At 42.4% G+C, this 12,140-nt stretch overlaps 1 protein-coding gene across 2 annotated transcripts in view; it reads right to left on the reverse strand.

Moving 5' to 3' along the window:
- ENTPD4 (ectonucleoside triphosphate diphosphohydrolase 4) overlaps nt 1–12,140 on the reverse strand; it is a 53,475-nt gene that overhangs the window by 35,093 nt on the left and 6,242 nt on the right. The window lies entirely within an intron of this gene.

A 12,140-nucleotide genomic window follows, 5' to 3' on the forward strand; every position in this document is an offset into this window, starting at 1 on the left:
TAATACCTCCAAAAATAGTTATTACTTTACATTCCCCATATGTCTACTTCACGTTTGGATCATTTTGGGAATGGTATTTTATTTTTTGGGGACGTTACAAGACTTAAAAGTTTAGAAGCAAATCTTGAAATTTTTCAGAAATTTTCAAAAACCCAATTTTTAGGGACCAGTTTAGGTCTGAAGTCACTTTGCGAGGCTTACATAATAGAAACCATCCAAAAATGACCCCATTCTATAAACTACACCCCTCAAAGTATTCAAAACTGACTTTACAAACTTTGTTAACCCTTTAGGTGTTCCACAAGAATTAATGGAAAAAAGAGATACAATTTCAAAATTTCGCTTTTTTGGCAGATTTTCCATTTTAATAATTTTTTTCCACTTACAAAGCAAGGGTTAACAGCCAAACCAAACTCAATATTTATGGCCCTGATTCTGTAGTTTACAGAAACACCCCATATGTGGTCGTAAACCGCTGTACGGGCACACGGCAGGGCGCAGAAGGAAAGGAATGCCATACGGTTTTTGGAAGGCAGGTTTTGCTGGACTGTTTTTTTTTAAATCATGTCCCATTTGAAGCCCCCCTGATGCACCCCTAGAGTAGAAACTCCAAAAAAGTGACCCCATTTTTGGGTATGACCTCCTGCACGGGTATAGATAGCTCAGGCTATTCGCTAGAGTCACAGCGAATCGGATGTTCATGTTGCCTACCATTGTTGGGCTGTTTTGTGTGGACTCAGGGATAGATATTATTCCCCTGATACCCACATCTGGCCCGCTTGTTTTTGCTGGCCATATTGGGTACAGCTAGTCCTGCTGTATAACAGCATTGTTAGATTTATCATCATTTCTGTTTGTCAATTTATTTTTCTTTATGGGGATCCCTACTCTTACCGCTAACTGCATTTTGTGGTCTATACAATTTGATATACTAAGCTTCACTATATACTGTTGGGATAATGTGTAAGTTGTTGTCACACAATGTACAGGGTTTAAATTCCCAGAGGAAACGCAAAACGGCCATCACATCCTATCTTAGACATAATCCTGATATCATATGTTTGCAGGAAACGCATTTTACGCCCACCTCCCATCCTAAATTCTTCCACCCCAGGGTTTTCTCTTCCACGTTTCGCACTAAAAGTAGGGGAGTAGTCACTCTTTTATGGAATTCCTTTCCGTTCCAGATAACTAATCACATCACTGACCAAGAGGGACGCTATGTTATCCTATTAGGAGAATTAGAGGGAAAAATATTGTGTGTAGCGAATGTGTATGCTCCAACGGAAGACCCGATTACCTTTTTCACTCAAATGTACCATATTCTTGAAGCACTAAGGTTTGATGAGTTAATATGGGCAGGGGACTTCAATTTTGTAATAAATCCCTTACTTGATCGCTCCTCACCTCCTAATACTCCGCGCCCTACTGCTCAGGGGTCCTGGATTAAGAATGTTATGGAATCCCTTTCCATCGCCGACTCTTGGAGGGAGCACAACAGCACCCAGAGGGGTTACACTTACTACTCGCCAGCCCATCACCTATATACCCGTATTTATTTAGTCCTGATTTCCACGTCTCTTTTACCGCTCTTAGCTTTTTGTAGGCATCAAGTGATATCCTGGTCCGACCATGATATGGTTGTTATTGACATCACTCCATCTACCCCCACAAGTCGTCTCTTCACATGGAGGCTTAATGAGTCACTATTGACCAGGCCTGTCATACGTGATCGGCTCCAGGATACTTTGAAGCAATTTTTCCTCGAAAACACTGACCCAGATATTGACCCTGTTGTGGTTTGGCTCTCCCATAAGGCTTTTATGAGGGGTCAAATCATCAAGGAAGCATCACTTTTGAAAAAAGAGAGACATGCCACCCTACTAAACCTTGAGTCTAAGCTTAGTAGACTAGTAAATGCCCATCAAAGAGCTCCCTCACTGTACCTGCTTAGGGAAATTAAAAACACCAAACTGCAAATAAACATGATTCTCACGAACCATACGGAAAAAGCTTTACGTTGGACCGCATCCTACTACTATAAATACTCTAATAAACCTGACAGGATGCTGGCCCGTCAACTCAAAGCTAAACAAAAAATTAACCAGGTGTTTCAGATTCGCTCAAGGTCGGAACAGGTATCCTCCAACCCAGAAACCATATACCAAACCTTTCATGCATTTTACCAAAAACTTTATGATAAGCCGGGTAATAGACAGGGACAAGTGGAAAGCAATTTCCTGAACTCTATAAGGTTACCACAGGTTTCCCCCGAAGCAGAGGGTAACCTAAGCAAAACAATAAGGGACGAGGAAGTGGAACTTACAATTAAGGCCTTAAAATTGGGATAAGCACCTGGCCCTGACGGTCTATTGGCCCTCTACTATAAAAAATTTGCCCCCCTGTTAACCCCTCATATCACCAAATTTTGTAATCATATAATGCAAGGTAATACCCTCATCCCGACTTCCTAGTTGCCAACATTACAGTCATCCCCAAGCCCAAAAAAGATCACTTATCTCCATCTAATTATAGACCAATATCACTACTGAACCTGGATGCAAAAATTCTCACATCCATCCTTGCTCGACGACTCAATATTCTTCTCCCTAGTCTAATTGATAAGGACCAGGTAGGATTTATTCCAGGTAGGGAAGCCCCTGATAACATCTTAAAAATCCTTAACCTGATCCAGGTCGCAAAGATCCAGGTCGTTAAGTTTTCAAGCAGTTATAGACAGAGTCAATAGGATTCTACTATATGAAAAGCTTTCAGCCATTCGTATGGACACGTTTGAGGCTTTTGAAAAACTATGGGAGCCCTGGGTTTCCTCCTCCTCAAGTATGTCGTTGTAATGTTTGATGCGCCTTGTATGGCGGCCTCAAGTGTACGAGGCTCTAAGACCACTTGAATACTTACGGCTGTAATACCCTACGCCACCTTCTTACAAATAACCATTGTAGGATCTCCCTTTGACTATTGTTAATGTCATTTTATTTTATTTTTGTGATTGTACTATGTGTATGAGCAAAATGCCTATGCCATTGGTATTTCATGATATAATTTTTTTATAATGCTATAAATTTTCAATAAAGCATTTGAAACATAAAATTGTTTTTATTAGTTTTCATCATAAAGTAAGAACATAAAGGTCGACATTGTTTCAACAATATCATTTTTTAAACAAAAAAAAAATTCATGTTTTAGTGTCTCCATACTCAGAGCCATAGTTTTTTCAGTTTTTGGGCGATTATCTTAGGTAGGGTCTCATTTTTTGCGGGATGAGATGACGGTTTGATTGGCACTATTTTGGTGGGCAAACGCCTTTTTGATCGCCTGCTGTTGTACTTTTTATGGTGTAAGGTGACAAAAAAATGGTTTATTTAGAAGTTTTTATTTTTTTATTTTTACGGTGTTCATCTGAGGGGTTAGGTCATGTGATATGTTTATAGAGCCGGTCGATACGGACGCGGCAATACCTAATATGTATACTCCCCCCCCCCCCTATTTTTTACCAATTTTTTTAACTTTATTTGGGGAAAATTACGTTTTTGTTTATTTTTACTTGAAACTTTTTTTTTTTCACTTTATTTTTTGTCCCACTTTGGGACTTGAACTTTTGGGGGTCTAATCCTTTACAATGCATTCCAATACTTCTGTATTGGAATGCATTGGCTGTATGAGTAATACTGTGTGTATTACTCCTACAGCTTCCGGCCTGTGAGATCCAGGGGGCTAGATCTCACAGGCTCGTCACCGGAAGGCAGCGCAATGCCTTCCTTAGCCATCGCGCTGCCTTCCATGCCATCAGGTCCCCCCTACAGCCGCATGGGGACCTGATGGCACCGCCGATCGCCGTCACAGGGGGGACACGGGACCCCACTTGCATTTAGCCGAGGTGCCTGCTCAATGATTTGAGCAGGCACTGGGTTCCGATCACCGCCCGCCGGGCGGCAGCGATCGGAAATACACAGGACGTACCCTTACGCCCTGTCTCCTTAAGTACCAGGACATAAGGGCGTACCAGTACGCCCTGTGTCCTGAAGAGGTTAAAAAAGTGAATAAAAAGGTCAAAATCCTTCTAATAGCTTTTATTTCCATACACACAAATGCATTGGGAACACTACACATTCTATTCCAAATCAAAACATGAAGAAAAATATATAAAATTTGTGTTGTTCCTCTAATGAAGAAAAGTGAATATTAGACTGTTAAAAAAAAACAGCAGTGTTTGTATTTTTCTTTACAAACTCAAACATTCACTATATAAACTGAAAAATGTTTGAAGATTTTGCTTTCCTTTGACTTCACTAATATTTAGTTGTATAACCTCTGTTTCTGAGAACTGCTGGACATCTGTGTTGCTCGGAGTCAACCGACTTCTGGCCCCTGTGACCAGGTATTCCAGCCCAGGATGATTGGACTACATTCCACAGTTCTTCTCTATTTCTTGGTTTTACCTCAGAAACTGCATTTTTGATGTCACCCCACAAATTTTCTATTGGATTAAGATCTGGGGATTGGGCTGGCCACTCCATAACGTCCATCTTGTTGGTCTGGAACCAAGATGTTGCACGTTTACTGGTGTGTTTGGGGTTGATGTCTTGTTGGAACACCCATCTCAAGGGCATTTCCTCTTCAGCATAAGGCAGCATGACCTCTTCAAGTATTCTGATGTATTCAAACTGATCCATGATCCCTGGTATAGGCCCAACACCGTAGTATGAGAAACATCCCCATATCATGATGCTGGCACCACCATGCTTCACTGTCTTCACAGAGTACTGTGGCTTGTATTCAGCGTTTGGGGGACGTCTGACAAACTGTCTCCGGCCACTAGACCCAAAAAGAACAATCTTACTTTCATCAGTCCATGTCTCTTTAGGCCGGTCAATGTGCGCTTTGGCAAATTGTAACCTCTTCAGCACATGTCTTTTTTTCACCAGTGGGACTTTGCGGGGGCTTCTTGCAGATAGCTTGGCTTCACATAGGTGTCTTCTAATTGTAACAGTACTCACAGGTAGCTTTAGACCTTCTTTGATCTTCCTGGAGCTGATTGTTGGCTGAGTCCTTGCCATTTTGGCTATTCTTCTATCCATTTGAATGGTAGTTTTTTGCTTTCTTCCACGTCTTTCAGGTTTTGGTTGCCATTTTAAAGCATTTGCGATCATTTTAGCTGAGCAGCCTATCATTTTCTGCAGTTCTTCATATGTTTTCCCCTCTCCAATCAACTTTTTAATCAAGGTACGCTGTTCTTCTGAACAATGTCTGGAATGACCCATTTTCCTCAGAATTTCAGGGAGAAATGCACTGCAACCAGCATGTACAACATTTGCTGCCTTCCTTCCTAATTAAGGGCAATAATTGCCACCTGTTTTTCAAATTGCCACCTCATTGAGCTCAACACTGCTATTATTTTGAACATGCCCCTTTCAATTAGTGATTCAATTACAGAGAATCAGCAGCATGCATGTCATGACTGTTGGGTCTGTTGGATTTCTATTACTCTATTACACCTGCTAGTAAATTATTTGCCATGTAGAAATTTCATTTCTACCAAAAACAGTGATTGATCAGGTTAGTGATGTCTGACTGCTATTATTTTGAACACAACTGTAGACAGGGTATACGTTTAGATCTTTGAACAAACCCTTTAAGCACATAAACATATTTCTAGTTTATAGAAATAACAACCGTTAAAGGTTTCCTATAGTAATCCTGTTATATTTGTGATTTTCATATGGCTACGACTGTCAGCACACGTCCAAAGCCAGCCAGACTTCTGAACAGAAAACCTGCCTAGTTTGAACCACTGGATCGCCATTCAGTACATATAGGAAAGCTCAACCTCTGCATTTAAGTGAAGCCTCCCTGTTCACAAAGTGACTGTTTGGACATTGCAGACATTGACGGAATCTACCAGAACCAAAACAGATTGGTGGCCATGGCACATAGGTCCAATGTCTCATTAAAAACTATTCCTTTATTGTACTACATTAAAACCATGTCAACATACGGTTCCTGCTTACGCATTTCAAGTCCTTTTTAAACAGACCTTTAAAATGCAAATAATTAAAAACACGTGGTAACCAACACAAATTTATACTAGAAATAGAGAAAATAGACTGATGAAAAGCTGGTAGAAACAGGCCTTAGGACATGACTTGGATATAAACTAAGCCAGGATCTCATCTGCACACGGCTGTTTTGGGGTGATATCCCCTTATCAGTGCAGAGCAAAGAGTATTGCCTTAACTGGGTGAGGGGCCTAGGTACTCTCCATAAGGAGATATAGTATTTTCCGAATCCTCTCTCATCCAGTTAAGTCAGTACTCTCTGCTCTGCACTGATGAGGGGCAAACACCCTGAAACAGCTGTCTGCAGATGAGATGCTGGCTTAGTTATTATCCAAGTCATGTCTCAAAGCCTATTTAAAGATTTGAACATTAACTTATAGGATAGCTGCCTTACATCAGGTGGCATCAGAGGCAGAGCTTGCTAAGAGCTCATTTGCATACCGTCTTCCATGAAAGATCCACAGATGCACAAATAAATCTTATTAGAGCTGTCTCCCCTATAGCCTGACTGTGGTCCTCCAGAGAGAAGACAGATGTAATGATGGAGAACCCGTCCAGCATGCAGGTGTCACAGGAAAGCAGCCTAATGCAGACTACAGCTCTGAGGAAGGACAGAGAACACACAGTGCTGGAAACCAATGGCATCTATCACACCTTCACCACAAATGACAGGGTGGGATGTGGAGAAATGTCATAGCGTCTTAGCCTGCTGTAATGATAAAATATCGCCATTAGCCTGGATTCTAACAGTCTAGCATTTAGAACACAGAGTCCAATTGTTACGGCACATTTACATTACCTATATCCGTATATATTATTGTACTAAAGTATTTTCCGATTCACACGTTCCCTCCTTCCTGTTACTTGTCAGGCTGTCAGATGTCCCAGCAAACAGCGGCGTAACTAGAAATGACTGGGCCCCACAGCACTTATTTGGACAGGGCCCCCCAGCAACTCTCTCCTCCTGTGCAACCCCCATTCCTGTGGGAAGTCAAGATCACCTTCTCAGATGAGACCCGGCAGCCTCTCCGGCTGTTTCTTACATGTATATACTGTATGCCATGTCACTGTATATAATGTCATTATATACAACACTGTTGAGGGGACCCTGACAATAAAATCTTTCAGTTTTCCTCCTGGGCGGGCCCCTTCCAAATTCGGGCCCCATAGCAGCCGCTTCCCCTGCTTCTCTTATAGCTATGCCCCTGGTGAACAAGTGTTTCACATGTACGGCCAGGTTATGGGTCTCATTTCCTATTATCGCCTACATAAAAGAAAATTCCTCTTTACTGCTGTATTCCCATTCCTGACATAGCAGAAAAGCTAAAAGGAAGCATTAAAGAAATAGATCCATTAGACACAGCAATGAGGAAAGGCCTATGTAATGGGGCCCCCAGGGTCACCTGTCAGTTTGGGATTCCTCACTGCTAGTCATGCGTGTGTCAGGAATGTGCAGAAATATAGGACAGAGCAGGAGACTACGACCTGCTGTGATTTCTTACATCTAATGTCCACAAGTCAATCTCTACATCTAGTCACCAACATACATTATGCACTGTAATGTGTGTTCTTTCTAATATTTTCTCTTAGACTTAATAATTCTCCTTTGAAATCTCCTCAATGAATAAAAAGCTTGAAACAGTTCATATAAATCCGAATACCGGTTGTTGTGACTGTCACTGGCCCGAGAGGGCAAAGAAACTACTGAAGAATGGATTACTGTACAGTCGTGGCCAAAAGTTTTGAGAATGACACAAATATTAGTTTTCACAAAGTTTGCTGCTAAACTGCTTTTAGATCTTTGTTTCAGTTGTTTCTGTGATGTAGTGAAATATAATTACACGCACTTCATACGTTTCAAAGGCTTTTATCGACAAATACATGACATTTATGCAAAGAGTCAGTATTTGCAGTGTTGGCCCTTCTTTTTCAGGACCTCTGCAATTTGACTGGGCATGCTCTCAATCGACTTCTGGGCCAATTCCTGACTGATAGCAACCCATTCTTTCATAATCACTTCTTGGAGTTTGTCAGAATTAGTGGGTTTTTGTTTGTCCACCCGCCTCTTGAGGATTGACCACAAGTTCTTAATGGGATTAAGATCTGGGGAGTTTCCAGGCCATGGACCCAAAATGTCAACGTTTTGGTCCCCGAGCCACTTAGTTATAACTTTTGCCTTATGGCACGGTGCTCCATCGTGCTGGAAAATGCATTGTTCTTCACCAAACTGTTGTTGGATTGTTGGAAGAAGTTTCTGTTGGAGGGTGTTTTGGTACCATTCTTTATTCATGGCTGTGTTTTTGGGCAAAATTGTGAGTGAGCCCACTCCCTTGGATGAGAACCCCACACATGAATGGTCTCAGGATGCTTTACTGTTGGCATGACACAGGACTGATGGTAGCGCTCACCTTTTCTTCTCCGGACAAGCCTTTTTCCTGATGCCCCAAACAATCGGAAAGAGGCTTCATAGGAGAATATGACTTTGCCCCAGTCCTCAGAAGTCCATTCACCATATTTTCTGCAGAAGATCAATCTGTCCCTGATGTGTTTTTTTGGAGAGAAGTGGCTTCTTTGCTGCCCTTCTTGACACCAGGCCATCTTCCAAAAGTCTTCGCCTCACTGTGCGTGCAGATGCGCTCACACCTGCCTGCTGCCATTCCTGAGCAAGCTCTGCACTGGTGGCACTCCGATCCCGCAGCTGAATCCTCTTTAGGAGACGATCCTGGCGCTTGCTGGACTTTCTTGGACGCCCTGAAGCCTTCCTAACAAGAATTGAACCTCTTTCCTCGAAGTTCTTGATGATCCTATAAATTGCTGATTGAGGTGCAATCTTAGTAGCCACAATATCCTTGCCTGTGAAGCCATTTTTATGCAATGCAATGATGGCTGCACGCATTTCTTTGCAGGTCACCATGGTTAACAATGGAAAAACAATGATTTCAAGCATCACCCTCCTTTTAACAGGTCAAGTCTGCCATTTTAACCCAATCAGCCTGACATAATGATCTCCAGCCTTGTGCGCGTCAACATTCTCACCTGAGTTAACAAGACGATTACTGAAATGATCTCAGCAGGTCCTTTAATGACAGCAATGAAATGCAGTGGAAAGTTTTTTGGGGATTAAGTTAATTTTCATGGCAAAGAAGGACTATGCAATTCATCTGATCACTCTTCATAACATTCTGGAGTATATGCAAATTGCTATTATAAAAACTTAAGCAGCAACTTTTCAAATTTCCAATATTTATGTAATTCTCAAAACTTTTGGCCACGACTGTACAAACAGGCGGTCCAAAGATGAGCAGTCTGTGTCAATGAGTCCATGGATGTCTGATGTCTAGGCTCTGGTCACTGATGAATCTTATGAAGCTTGAGATGAATTAAAATCATCTGTATTTGTCTTGTATTTCTCTTCCCTTATTTCATAGGTCCCGGGCCCTGCATGATCAGCAACCTCTGGCACTCCAGCTGTTCTGAAACTACCAACTCCCAGAATCCTCCTTTCACTTCTATGGGAGTTGTAAGAACAGATGAGTAAGAGTGCAAGCTGGGAGTTGTAGTTTCACTGCAGCTGGAGTGCTGAAGGTTGCTGATCACTTATCTGTACATATAATAGGAGGCTTGAACAGAGTGGTTTTGTCTAATAAACTAAATGGTAATGTGAACAGCAGCACCACCTAGTGCCCCAAAAGAGGTACTGCCTAATAATAAGGGGTACTGTACAGGAATTCTGTCTTTAGTCAACCTCCCGTGACATAAAGTTATATACTGAACACATACAGTACAGCATATGGGCTGCATGCTCACACAGCATATGACATCGGCAGCACAACACAGTACCAGCAAAGTACAAGAGATTTTAACCCATCCATGCCCTGTGGAAACTGTTATGTGTGCACATGCGTGCAGATTTTAAAATCTGTAGCAGGTCAGCTTATTTAGCAGATTTTCACTAGTTATTTCATGCTTTTGAGAGGGGTTAAATTGGCAATGAAAATGTCCGCTCTGTGTAAACGCCACAATGCATCAGAATGCATGCTCCAAACAAGGGGTTGGTGACTGTAGGAACCCATTACAACATCCTAAAAACTATTTTAACCCCTTAGGCCTCTTTCACACAAGCGCTCCGGATTGGCTCCGGATGCGTTCAGTGAAACTCGCACCATTTTGCAAGCAAGTTCAGTCAGTTTTGTCTGCAATTGCGTTCAGTTGTTCAGTTTTTTTATGCGTTTTTCATGCGCGTGATAAAAGACTGAAGGTTTACAAACAACATCTCCTAGCAACCATCAGTGAAAAACGCGTTGCATTCGCACTTGCTTCCGGATGTAATGCATGCTGCGATTTTCACGCAACGCACAAGTGATGCGTGAAAACCAATGCTCTTGTACACAGACCCATTGAAATTAATGGGTCCGGATTCAGTGCGGGTGCTATGCGTTCACTTCACGTATTGCACCCGCACAGAAAACTCGCCCGTGTAGTGTGCTCTCCGCAACCATTCAGTCCCCAATAGAGAATGAATGGGTCCGCACCCGTTCCGCAGAATTGTGGAACGGGTGCGGACAACACTTGCGGACGTGTGAATGGAGCCTCAAGCCCCTATTACACTGCATGACATTCTGGCCAATTATTGGGAACAAATAATGGCCCATATAATCATGATGAGCTGATAAATGAGCGATCGCTCAGGATGAAAGGTGTATAGTTACAGTCAGCACATCTCTGTATAATCAGGGGCATACTGCTGAGAATCATTAGAGCTGAATGTGGGAGGAACGACTGATAGTGATCGCTGTTCTCCCATTCACACTGTATCAGCCCATGTAATAGGCCCATGCATACTGTATGAGCGCTGATGGAAATTTTGCTTTTCGGCCCCTTGAAATAAAACAATGTCACAATGCAGCCACCAGACCAAAAAACTTTGTGCAACCCTGATGTACGGTATTTAAAGCCAATAATATGTTATAATGGACACGTGAGCAAAGTAAAACCAGATGTACAGGTATGAGCCCTAGTGCTGATAACATCACCCCATTCCCAGGCGGCGGTGGAGGCTACAAACAGGGCTGATGTCTTCCAACCACATACCTAACACCACTAATCCAAAAGCATATGTATCCAGATAAAGCAGTATGATCTGTATGTGATGGGAAAATGACAGGACCTTACTAGCGTCACTATTTATCAGAGGCAGGGGAGAGCAGCAAGACAGCAAGCAGATATACTAGAACTGAAGAGGTCACTTCAGGTAATAAAGTGGTCCATCATGGGATGGACTGTCTGGATAGATGCAGTACATCTCCTATGGATATTAAAGTAGGTGTCCCAGAAAGACAACTTATCACTAATTCACGTCTCATGTAGATTGGGCTTCACCTTGCTGGGTTTTCATTGGATTTTCGGTACAATTTCTTATGAGCCATCTGTGAGCTGAGCTTCTGTGCCTGTATCACCATGATAACACTTCCTGTCCTTGTAGTCTGGCAACTTAGTGTTATCGCAGGGACACTAGGCCTCATAGTAGACAATCAGAATCCACATATAATAAAACAAGGAAAGATCTGGCAGGTAGGGGGCCGTTTAGATTTATAAGGCTGTATTACACAGCCCTATGTGGCAGATGATTGTCGGGAGGGAAGTGTTCCTTCCCGGCAATCGCCTGCTCGCTAGAGGAGGAGACCACTGCTATTGCATGCAGTGATCTCCTCCTCAGTATGGGGAGGAGCGAACGCTTATGCCATCGCTCGTCCCCATGCAGTATAGTGGTTTGCCGGCAGCAGATCATGATTAAACACCACCATCTACCGCCTGCAAACAATAATGTTTTAACATGTCAAAAGAGTTGGATTGCCCGATGATTGAGGGTTTGCTCGTTGATCAGGCAACAAGCGTCAGTATTACACTGCAAGATGATCACTAACGAGCATTCATACTGCCGAAAAATCAGGCAGTGTAATACAGTCATTAATGTCATTACAGAAGGCCTGCAGATTAGAACTGAGAATTTGACATAAACCAAATAGACTTCAGAATTTTGGTAGGTTTCCATTTAAGTCTCAG

Source organism: Bufo gargarizans, chromosome 2, assembly GCF_014858855.1.
Source record: "Bufo gargarizans isolate SCDJY-AF-19 chromosome 2, ASM1485885v1, whole genome shotgun sequence".
NCBI lineage: Eukaryota > Metazoa > Chordata > Amphibia > Anura > Bufonidae > Bufo > Bufo gargarizans.